The 12,772-nt window shown below is 36.4% G+C and overlaps 1 protein-coding gene across 4 annotated transcripts in view; it reads right to left on the bottom strand.

The window, feature by feature from the left end:
• Positions 1-269: 269 nt before the first annotated feature.
• LOC123769236 (hrp65 protein) overlaps positions 270-12,772 on the bottom strand; it is a 119,961-nt gene continuing 107,458 nt past the window's right edge. The window contains exons 10-13 of one of the 4 annotated variants that reach the window (XR_011223888.1): positions 12,364-12,608; positions 5,081-5,268; positions 3,090-3,325; positions 270-619 (exon numbers count right to left, since the gene is read on the bottom strand). The gene's annotated coding sequence lies outside the window, so the exon portion shown is untranslated. The remainder of the gene's footprint in view (positions 620-3,089; positions 3,326-5,080; positions 5,269-12,363; positions 12,609-12,772) is intronic. The other 3 variants (XR_011223889.1, XR_006774239.2, XR_006774238.2) reach the window with 3 other exon arrangements.

The following is a 12,772-nucleotide window of genomic DNA, read 5'->3' as shown; positions in this document are numbered from 1 at the left end:
GTAAGCGTCAATCACACTCGATTCCAAACCTCCACACTCTTCTAGTCTTCCCCTCTTACACTAATACCATAATGTTAGCACTTGGTAAATGATAAACGTCACCGTAAATGTTTCCAGCTCTCGCTACTACATTTGTAGAGCAGTTTTACCCTACTAGGCTGCGATGTAATAAATAGGTACATTGTATAGCATTCTTAAACTTTGCAAATGGAAGTGGTTTCACCAATCTGCTTGAAGTTATTTAGGAATCTTGAATAAAATCTGAAATGCATATTTGCCATTTTTTTAATGTTTTCTTTAAAGTTTAAAAAAAATATATTCTTATATGCACCGGTTACAAAATATATCGATCTCCATATAATACAAATACATTAACAATGCCTTAATACTAATTGAGGAATTAAATTTTGTTAGAAGTTGAATTCTGTTTTAGCATAATTTTAAATATAATTTCAAATTCTAGTCTTGAGTCATGTAACATGAAGACATCAACTTGCCTGAATATTTAAAAGAATTTTGTTAAGACCTAAACTGGCTAAATTTAACTATGAAAATCAGCTGAAGGGATTGTCATGCCGATGGAACAGCACCACTGATATCATCCATATCAGCAACCAATCTGAAAAGAAATCAGCATTATAAGAAAAATATGAAAAATGCCGTTAGCTAAACAGCTGTATCAATCCCCCCCCCCCATCCCTGAGCACATATTAGGAAATGGTTAATAGTTCACAAAAGAAACTTAAATTTGTAATTTATGAAGTTCTTCGAGTATGAAAATTTTAAACAATTTTGTTTCATGCATTAAAAAACACTTGTTTGTTTTTTAATGCTCCATGCTTTGGGGCTCAATCGCTTTGTTCCTTTTAAAACCTTTCTTCTCTCAAATTACTGGATTATGATTTCTTAAAAACAAAAGTAATTATCAAAAGAAGGCACCAAACCGGGATGGCTATGTAGCACTATCAAATGTGCGGAATAATCAGAGGGCGCTAAATATCATTAAGGACGCCAATATAAGAAACACATAAAACGAGCGATATCAAAATTATCTGATTCACCAAGAATTCTATCGAGGGACAAGTGACCGCGAGGGACAGTCAGGAAGCAAGACACGTTCGTCCTGGAAGTCAGGACATTCAACAAGGATATGCACGACCATAAGAGGGACAATGCAGTTTGGACAGTAAGGAGCAGGGCGGCACTCCAGTAAGTGGCTGTGAGTTAAGCATGTATAGCCAATACGCAATCCTGAAAATGAAGGCATTCTATTAAGATGATTAATGACCATAAGAGAAACAGTGCAGCAAGTATTGACAGCAAGGTGCAGTTTACCATCATTAAGTCTCCATTAGTATATTTTGTATAGCCAATACATTATATAGCCAGAAACCTTACTAACTTCATATTTCAGTGATGGGCGTCATTTGATGGCATGTAATCTGTTAACTATTGTAGCTAATCCACAAATGTTGACCCATCTTTACAAAATTCGTGTGAGAAGGTTGGCAGAAAAGTCACAAGAAACATTTGTCCTATCCAGATATTTGATTAGCTTTTATTTTCTCCAGCACTGTACCTTGTTAAGGTAAATCAAGTGTAGTTAAAATGTCTTTTCTTGAATAGGAGCACAACATTTAGGGCCCCCCCAGCCCTCTAGCAATAAAATATATTTAAAGTGTTCTAGTGGTGGTTGTAGTTACATTAAGTAGTTGTGGGTGTGGTGGGTCATAGTCTTATTAGATAGAGAGAGAGAGGGAGGAGGGAAACAGATGAGACAAGTGTACGTATGAATTTGCAGTACTGTATATATATTATTTACAAATTGGTCAAATATAGTCTAAATTTGGCCAAAAGGTTGAAAATAAGCATTATTAATTAGGTAGCACCAAGCAAAACCAATAACAACGAAGACAATTCTGCAAGTCAAATTCTTAGACAGCAACGATAAAAAAACTTCTCCCTCTCACCTACAACAATTATGAATTGCAAATAAAAAGAGGTTCCACCAAATCTGTGTTAAATATCATAGCAAGCAATGGGTGATTAAAGTGCTTTAAGGATTATTCAACCTAAACAATATATAGGACAGGTTAAGTTGCAAGTGCAGGCAAGAAAAAGCCAAACAATAACCTCTCAGATTTAAAGAAATCATCAAAGATGCCTACAGACCCAAACAAGTTTGCAATGCTGATAAAGTAGCATTAGGTTAGATGTCATCATTAAGAATATATAACATCACACACACACACAAATACAATAAAGTGACAACATTTCAAGTACAGGAACAGTTACCTGATTTGTTAGCAGGCTGAGAATCTTCCCTTTCCATAGTTCATGGTAAGCCTTACACATTAATTTTCCCTGGAATATTATTCACCAATCTGTTAACAAGCATGAACCCAATTACTGCTGGGTTCGTGCCAGTTACGGATTAGCACCCAATAAATCCTCCCTGGACAAGACTTTTAACCAGGACCAAATTCTCCCGAAGCATGTGGCAAGTATATTATCACTACACCACCAGGAAACTGCTTTACCAAGTCATAACTGGTTATGACTACAAAACACTCCAGAATGTATAGAAATATTGTCACTTAAATTTTAATTTGTATGTGCGATAGGTTACTTGTTTTCAGCTACATTACTGCAACATTCTCTCCAAGAACACACCTACATGTATATACAGTATATATATATATATATCGAAGAGAAGGTAGCAATAACAAGCAGTAATGCTGGGTGGCAATATGGTGAGAGCTCAAGCCCTTACTGATATACCATTCAGGGAATCAATCCATTATCTTTGATGGGGTATAATTTCTGTCATTTATCAAGCAAGCAGTAAAGTATGGGTGAAGGCTTTATTAATCTTGAGCTCGTTCATTCATATTTTTTCAAATCTTGAGCAATTACTCTGCCAAAAACATAAACTACGAATGCATTACTAATTATGGATAATGCACCTGGCAATGTTACTTTAACCCACGGACCAGGTAAGTTATTAAAGCATTTAAGCTACAAAATGTATAATTATTTTGTAAATGGTTCTTTGGGCTACCAATGATGAAAATTATAAAATATCTTACCTTCTTAAAGCTCCAGGGTGCAGTTCATCAGCCAGAGAATAACTCTGACTACACCCTGTGAAATTTTGAGGCCCCACTCAATCACAACATCAGAGTTCCCAATATTACCCGCACTTATCACCCATGTAGCTGTGCCCCCGACTGCTACATTACAACCCTGGTACTACAGGTCAGGTTACTAAGCCCATCCTAGTACCACGACGATACCCTGGATTTCGCCCTCTGTAGTACGCCATCTGAGAAAAAGGGAAATTGATAATGAATATTTGGTACAATTACTCTTGGATAAAATTGGCTGCATCATACCTGTATTTGACTATCCAATACTGTCTTCATTTTAATTAGAGAATAAAATTGTATAATGCATAACTTATTTCTACAATGCTTTTAATTTGAAATAAAATGATTTATTAGGCAACACAACAGTAATGGAAAATTTCTCTTCAAGGATAAGACACTACTGCCACATTCCTGGTGTCATTACATACATTAAATTATAATGCATAAAGATCTTTTCCTTTAAGAATATAATTCACTAATGTATGTAATTTGAATAAAACTCCTCTACCCTTAGACAGCGGTTATCATCAAATGTCGAGTCACAGGGTAGTGCAGTTATTGTCATTTGAAGATTAACAAAATTATTGTCCGTGTTTTACATGTATGATGCAAATATGGATATAATAGGTCTATGTGGATGCAATAGTTTATCTTGACCCATGAAAAATCCTGTTACCATTTCACATGGTACAAATATGGTTATCATGAATGTTACTAGGGGAATTCGGTCATCGTCATACGACGATTTAAACAATTATTGTCGAGATTGTACGCGTATAATGCAAATGTGGATATAAAAACCTATCTGTCGATGTAAATAAAGAAAAAAAAAGTGATAAAACAGTGAAACATAGGAGGATAAAACAGGAATTTTCATCAAAGTTAAGCACCAGGCGTTAACAAGTGCCAGACGTAGGCTTGCAGAGTGCCTCCGCCTAGTGAAATGATAAATACTTATTCAATAATTTTTTCTCTCATTCTGCATACAAATTAATAATTCTTTAATGTGTTTTTTCTTTTGTGCATATGACTTTCTCCATAGCCGCTGTCTAAGGGTTAAAAGCAATTTACTTTTATGCTTCACTGAGGAGAAAACAGTACTGAAGCATACATTTTACCTTTAAGAGACTATTAACTGGTAATCAATAATTGGACAGAATTAAGTACAGCATAGAATGTAAGCCATTTCCAATACAGTATCTTCCCATATTTTAATGTTTAAAACAATTCCTTAAACAGAATCTGTATTCCCCATAGAAGGGTACTTTTTTAACAAACTACTGGTAATTTCATTGAAAATCTCAGCAATATTACTGTACAGTACCTTTATTTCAAACTGCTATTACCTGACTTCAATAGTGTTAGGTTTCAAAATCCTAGTAAATCTAGTCTACCTGTTGAAGCTTTTGCCATTGATCGAAAAAACTATACTGATGAGACACAATGTCCCAGAAATTTACAAACACCACAATTATGAAAAAGAAACCTCAAGTACCCCACAGTATCTGAAGAGGCAAAAATTGGAGCAAGGCTACTTGATTCTTAGGAGCCAAATAACAATCACCAAAATTAATTATCCCTAGTTTCAAGGGAAGCGAGACCAATTACCGTGCAGTATATACAGAACTTATTCTTGGTGGATAACCAATTTAATTCTCCCAAATAAAAATGATTTGCTGTATTCTAAAAATGGGGAATGCCACTGAATTTATGGTATTTTGAAAATCCTGGAAGCTGCAGGTTTCACTATGAAGTGTCTACTTAGCATAGTTCCACTGTACAGTTACGGAAATATCAATTATATAAATTATCAAATAATATTTACAGTAGTTAAAATGCTAAATATATTTGGTTCGTGTAAAGCTTCTCACAAAGTAATCATCAAAAGGGAAAGCATCTATTTTTAAATTGCACACATTTTATATGCATACCCTTATAAATGTGAATATTCAGAGGTCTCAGCACTGAGTACCTTTCCTTGTAGTTTTAGCAGAATGTTGTATGTAGTCCTCACACAAGTAATGACCTGCAAACCTTTAACCCTTTCGCTGCTACATTAAATTTCAGTCGACTCATGAAAAACCAGCGTTCCCTGCCATATCAATTCCATCTCGGGTCCCTAGAAAGAGGGTTTCCAAATCATCTAATATTCAACCTAGACTTCTGACCTTCAAAAGTGGTGTCTGGATCTGATCAATTTGGTGTCTGGATCTGATCAATTTGGTATCAGTCACGATGAATGTTGCTTAAAGAGGCAGCACCCAAAACCAGCAAGAAGCACATGTTTTTTTGTACATTGTAACATGCAGTGTTCAACAAACGTACAGACGACCACATGCTTTCCAGGTGCCACTTATCTGGATAGGCCAGTTATCCATTTTGGGTTTAAATAAAAAAGTCCAATTAACTGGCGAGGCAGGTGGTTCAAATAAAAGTGTGCGATAGTCATGATGCCAGCGCCTGGTAGGCCTCACTGTGGTGGTAGACAGTGCATGGGTCTACCCATGCACATACATTCACCACCACTCTTTCCATCTAAATAATAATGCTCCAACAATAATCTTCAAGTTAACAAGCAGATCACAACTTATATTGGCAAGTACAAACAAAATTAATGAATTTCTGCAATAAACTTCTCAAATTTTTCCCCTACCTTTCAGGATGACGAATCACTTATCCGGACATAACAGGTTATTCGTTCAATCTCAAGTCTCGAGGCATCCAGAAAGCATGTGGCCTCTGTACTTACATATAATTATACATGTTTAACTGAATTTATAAGTGTTGGGTATTTTTTTTACTTACTGTAAATCATTAATCTATATTCAAAAATGTATTGTGTATTTCTATTACAGTATGGTATGTTACTTAAGTACAGAACTTTTCTGAAGCTTCAAATATGTCGATTGTCTAATCAATATTGTACATCCGAGGGTATACAATAGAGCAATGCGAAATATTTAGTGTGAATATCAGAATATTTATGAATTGCAGTCATGTATAAAATGAGATTAAGAAAAACACTTTCACCACAAACTCAAATTGATGAAAAAGATCTTTCACTATGATTTCCATATTTCTTCCCATATATAAACAAGTGATATTTCATCAAGACAAAATCTAGAAACCATCATAATAAAAATATACTGCCTAAAGAACCTGGCTATCAACATATATTTAAATGCCTAACATTTCACACCCCACCCTCATGGTAAACTTTAAAAAGAATATTTTAATATGGTAGAGCTAATGTTGTGCTCAAAATTTGCAAATGTTATGTTTAAGTGATTCTCAAGTATAACATTCACTGAACATTATGCTTAAGCATGACTTTAGGCAAAACATTAAGCGTGATTTACTTTTGCATTCCTTATTACTTCTTAAAACCGTATTTCAAGCGTGCCCGTACTTCATTTAAAAATAACACTGAATGCCTCTCTCACATCTTTTGCCAATATTTTTTCCGCTCTTGCTGTATGGATGCTTTCGATTCATACATTACCTGTCAATCGGCCCTCACTCCATTTTACCTGGAACGAAAGCAACAGTACCTGCTTCTTGTTAAGAGAAAATATTAATCAGATTCTCAAAATTAAGAGAATTAAATATTTACTTTAACCAAATACAGTAGCTTTCTACTATTGGGGGTTTTCAACATTTTTTTTTAGTATGGTACTGAAAATCTCTTCATAATAGCCTAAGGGCAATGAAGAAATAAATACTGTATATAAATGCACAGTAATCCAGAGAGGAGTAAAGATTTAAATAGTAAAAGCACAAGACAACCACTAGTGAGGACAGTGAAAACAAAAAAGCAAATGGCTCAAGTAATTATAAAAGAGGACATGACTGCCTCAAAATACCTGACATTTTCAAAAAGAAAATATAAGGGTCATCAAATGCATACCAATAACCTAATACTTCTTGTGCCTTACAAATTTGTATATAATATATAACTTCTGACAAAATGGCTACTCATACACAATAGCAGTCCTACTACAAAATCCTTTATGAACAAAATGTATCACAACACAAAGTAGCACACATCAATAGCATAAGACTAATGTGTATATCAACCCTTTTTGCTGTAATATTTGGAAGCATATGGCTAAAAACAGCCATTCACTGCTAAAAGCACGTATTACAAAATCATAAAAAAAAAAAAAATCCTTTAAGATTCTTCCGGGCAACTGGCCTTTAAAATACAAGTTTGTATCTGGCAGCTGCAGCTATCTGTCAGCAAGAAAAAAATTTCATCCCATGTGGACAATTTTAAGCTAGGATTACTGTACAATACTGTGTTCTTGTTCACCAATGTCATCATTATCAAGTGCTATATTGATTAATGGTAAATTTGGAAAGGGTTATTAAAGAAAAAAAAAAAGTTGCTCAAGTAACACCCAACTGAAGCTGGAAATCATAATACTGTATGTACATCAAAGTACAGTACTGTATTATAAATGGAACCAATAAGCATATTCATCTTCATTATATTTTTTCTCCACTTTAATTAAATTCTGAATATAAATATATTTTACCTTTCACTCCCCTACTTCAACTTGAGGCACACCCTTACCCTGTTTTCTCTATTCTTAAATACAGTACTGTACATTAATAAAAATCACCCTCTCTTCATATTGACCATTACTCTTAAGGATTCAAAATAGTGAATGAATACTGAAGAATAATAATATTAACACAGGAAATCATAGAAACTGGTACAAGATGGGAGTGTGCAGGTTTAGGTGTCTGCTAAGTGTCAACTTCCGTGATACCACATGGGAAGACAATTGATTTTGTCAGCAACAGAAAGCAGCTTCCATCTACATGTCCTTGTCCTATTTTCTAACAATTTAAAGGGCCAAAACTGTTTTTTCTTTTTCCACCTTGTCTACTCCCCTCAGTATCTTGTGTGTAGAAATCTTATCCCTTCTGGTCCTCCTTCACTCTTGGGTTGTAAGCTCCCTTGTACTGTCCTCATTGCTTAGTACTGCATAACTGTAGTCTTGAAGCAGACCTCTTTGCGTCACGAGGAACAGAGTCCATATCAGCGATACATACTCTAATGTTGCCCTTTAACATTCAGGGTCTTAAAAATTGTTTTAATGTTCAACGGCTTCTCAAAAGCTGCTAAAGTCATCATGTCAAAGCACCTCTGATGGTAGTGTTACCTTTATATCCACTCAGTCTTTTTCACTTTCAGATTCCAGGGATTGTCTTCCCCCCTCATGGAGTAGATTCTTTCTGGTCTCCTATCTCCCTTTCCCCATCTTCATTACCTTGCAAATGCTGGAATTGAACTAACAGCCATCTGTTTGCCAACTACTGATGGTCATCCTGTAATCTTCTGCAGTTCTCCTGGCTTTTTACAGTCCACATAAGCTTTGCATTATCTGCAAATGTGTACATATGGAAGCTCTCACACATGGACAATTCATTCATATAAGTCAGGATCAATTTGAGGCCTCATTTAAGTGGTTCTGAAAAATCATTGCTACTGCAGTCCACTTGTACTTCCACTCCTGGTTGACAGCCTGTGCAGATTCTGCAACTTACATTGTCACTACTGCCCAGTTCAATGTAATTTTCATTTATATTGACAAGAGAATTAACAAAATCATTGAACTCTCATTATTATATTTGTTTTCTGTACAATATACTGTAGCTATTTTACACATTTTACTATGCCTCCTGATTGCAAACGGAATTTTTATAGTGTGTAGATCTGAAACCAGTCCACTAGTATTTTGGGGAAAATGATTAGAATTTAAAGCATTCCACATTAAATGAACTGGTGCTGTGAAAAAGGCATTCCACTCTATATTTCTATCAGAATATTAGTACTGTACTTGAAAAGTGGCATCATTGGCTTGGTATCTTATTTGAAAGTTTATAGGACAAAACCTTAAAAGAACTCCACATCATATTCCTCCAGTTCATGACCACCTCTACATCTGTGACCCTTTGTTTCAAGATCATCAGGTTCTTTGTTATCCATTCATCCCGGCTCATCTCTGTCTTATACTTTTGTAAAAAGAGCCACGTTGCGTGAAATGCAATACAAACGTGAATGGGTTCTTGTCTAGAAGGTCCATGAGCAAATACTTGTCAACACAGGTTGTGGGGTCTTATAATGAGGGGTTCATACAAGAAATTGTGGAGTAGAGGGAAGATTTTTTGAAGGTGTTTAGATAATTGTGAACACAAAGGTCCCACAGCACGAGACTTTACATGAAAGGCGAGTGTGGTGAGTCAAGTACAATAAGTTGCTTACCTTTAGGGAAGGAAGAAGAGGAATCAGTTTCCCTCTTGTGGCTGGACGACGGATGTGCAATGCAGGTTTGTGGTTTGGATGTATCTTGTGATGTAATCAAGAGTTTCAGATGGAAGAGATTGTTTGAAAAGGACGAGAATGTATGAATACATGGCCACATATCATGGCCATGTATGACAGAGGGTCAAAAGGAATAATGAAGGGACCAAAATGTAATTGGCTTTTCTGGAAAACTACCTTCACAATAAAATGTAGAGGAACTGTATACAGGAAAGGAAGGTTATCTCGAGATTTTGGGGCTTAGCGTCCCAGCGGCCTGGTCTTCAACCAGGGCCTCCTTTTTGTTACACCCCCCCAGGAAGCAGCCTGTAACACCTGTCTCCCAGGTACCTATTTACTGCTAGGTAACAGGGGCATCAGGGTGAAAAATTTTTGCCCATTTCTCTCCTACTCTACCAGGGATCGAACCCGGAACCTCAGGACAACGAATCCAAAGCGCTGTCCACTCAGCTGTCAGGGACAGGAGAAACTCCGATTTTATTTTCTCTCACCTTCAGCCCTGATACAATGTCCGAATGTAAAGATGCAAAGGAATTGTTCCAATTTAAAAATAGTCACAGGACCTGGAATACCCAGGGTGACCATAGCCACAGCTTAGGCATCCTGATAATTAAATAGGAAAGGTCAAATTTAATCCTCAAAATGCCGTTATTGCCTCTGTTGATCATCTACTAAAAAGTAATTACAGTACTGTATACGACTATGTTCTGTGTTAACATTTGAAAACTAATGTTGCCCTTATGGTTTTGAATATCTTATTTATTAGTTCAGTTTTGGGTCTCTCGTCCTACGATGACCAAAGCATTTACCTAGGCCTACATCAACATCTTCACTGAATGTCATTATTTTGGAATGCATTTTATTTTTTGTATACAGATTCTTTACACTTCAATACACAGTACAGTACTTTGTCATATAAAAAATAAGATGATTTTTTTTTGGATATGCCAAAAGCAATGTTGGCTAGTGCCCAGGTCAAAGTAAGGATAGATATATGATCCCCCCACCCCCATATTTTTTAATGCAGAGCCATTTCACAATAGCTGCACTTTGATGGCTAAGAATGACCAGATTCCACAAATTGGCCAGAAGACCACATAACTTCAACCAATAGAATCTCCATGGACAAATTTCCAGGGATGTGATTATCAAAATACAGTACTGTACAGTATAGGCAACAACCCAGGAAGACTATATAGCACTATCAGTGTCACTGGATATTCAACCGGCGCTAAATAAGACTCGGAAAACCTATACGAGAAAAATAAATAAGCACATGACAGCAATATCAAAGGTATTCCATTTGCCAAGAGAGGAGGGGGGGGGGGGGGGGGGGGAGCAGCACTACATTAAGTGCCCAAGATAAGCATGTATGGGTAATACATAACCCAGCCAGAGCCATTTCCCACTATCTACTGTATTATGGCAGTTGGGAAGAAAGCCAGGGATACCTTAAAATATTGCACAATTTAGTACATGTAACACATGTACCAATGACCCTGCCAATAGTAGTGGATTGAAGAATGAATGACTGGGTAGAAATTTGAATAACGAATGTCTTTTTGATAGAGTAATCCAGTAAAACTGAATTGTCTTAAACCTGCTATCTTGAGATAATTTCGAGGCTTAGCTTCCCAGCGGCCCGGTCCTCGACCAGGCCTCCTTTTTGTTACACCCCTTCCCCAGGAAGCAGCCTGTAGCAGCTGTCTAACTCCCAGGTACCTATTTACTGCTAGGTAACAGGAGCATCAAGGTGAAAGAAACATTTTGCCCATTTGTCTCCGCCTCCATCAGGGATTGAACCCCGGATCAGGACTACGAATCCGAAGCACTGTCCACTCAGCTGTCAGACACCCTCAGCCGAGATAAATCGTTATCGAAAGGTTAGATGCTAGAGATAAAGTCAATATTAAATCTGAACACCCCAGAATGAAAAGCGTTAACCCTTAGACAGCGGTCATCATCAGTTGTTGATTCACGGGGTAATGCGGATATCATATAAAGATTTAAAAAACTATTGTCTGGGTTTTATATTCATGATGAAAATATGGGAACCCATCCTCCTGTTTAGTACAGTACTGTTTGCAACTATGTAAATGTTTATACAATGGTGAACATACTAAGCAATTAGATAGAAGAATTATGTACTACCACTTTATAAGAGTCCGAAAAAGTGATAGCAGCACAAGATAGTGTGTATTAGGCCTAGGAAGGTAAGGTTAGTTTGTCTTTGCAACAAATAGAAAATATTTTCGGGTTTGTTCAAATTCAATAACACCGATTTCTATTTTCTAATGGCATTTTAAGTTGGCATGTGTACCATGATCCTCATCGTTACTCTAAGTACAGTATATTAATATATTACATATATATTATATATATATAAAGGATAAAAATTTTCACTTAACAGATGGAATGGAAATTATGGCTACAGTAACTAGTTCAGAAAAGTGACTGTGAACCTAGTACTGTGCGCCCGCGTGAGCTGCTGGGATTATCTTACCAGAGAAGTAATGTATTTCACACTCGCATACCAAGTTTGGCTACTGTATTTAAAAAATGTGTACTGTACTTACATACAGTATATTATTGTGAATCATGTTTGTGGAAGCCTGTGTGGTCCCAAATCTATAATGTCACCTGACAAAGCATTGTTAAGTATCAATAAACCCGTGTTAATAGTGTAGGATACTGTTCAGCCATCCCAGTCTGCTAGCACCTCACTAACAATGTAACATGAGTCCCATTTGTTTAAAATTAGTAATAAATAAATGTTTATTGCTACCTTTAGACTTTACATAACCCTTTTCTCATTACATGTGATCCATTACTACCGAACCAAAACTACACTCATCAAATAAATTTTGATGCCAAACCTACCGTCAAGGGCATCCTTAAGGTTGATTTTGAAGACATGACCCCATCAACATTTGAATGGTATTGATCACCGATTAATGCAATATTTCCATCAAGTTGAATTTAGCAAAAAAAGATGTACAAGGCTTCTTTCTTAGGACTGGCCTTTGCTCATGCACTTGTGTTCTTGATAGCTTCTTGTAGAGAAGTTCGACAATGTTGGAAGCCGAGGGTCAACATCCAGTGCCTATACTGAAGTCCGGATAATTCTATCGTTTGCAGCAGAGAAAAATAATGGAATTAATACCCTTACAGTGAAACCTGCCTTCTACAAATTTGTTATCCTTGCAGTGGAACCTGTGTGTGTACATATACTTGTCTAATTGTGCCCGCAGGACTTTAGCCTTGGCTCTTTGGTCCACCTCTAATATTC

This window comes from Procambarus clarkii, chromosome 66 (genome assembly GCF_040958095.1).
Source record: "Procambarus clarkii isolate CNS0578487 chromosome 66, FALCON_Pclarkii_2.0, whole genome shotgun sequence".
Taxonomy (NCBI): Eukaryota; Metazoa; Arthropoda; class Malacostraca; order Decapoda; family Cambaridae; genus Procambarus; species Procambarus clarkii.
Note: the sequence above shows the minus strand (reverse complement) of the source record. Positions and strands in the feature narration are given on the sequence as shown.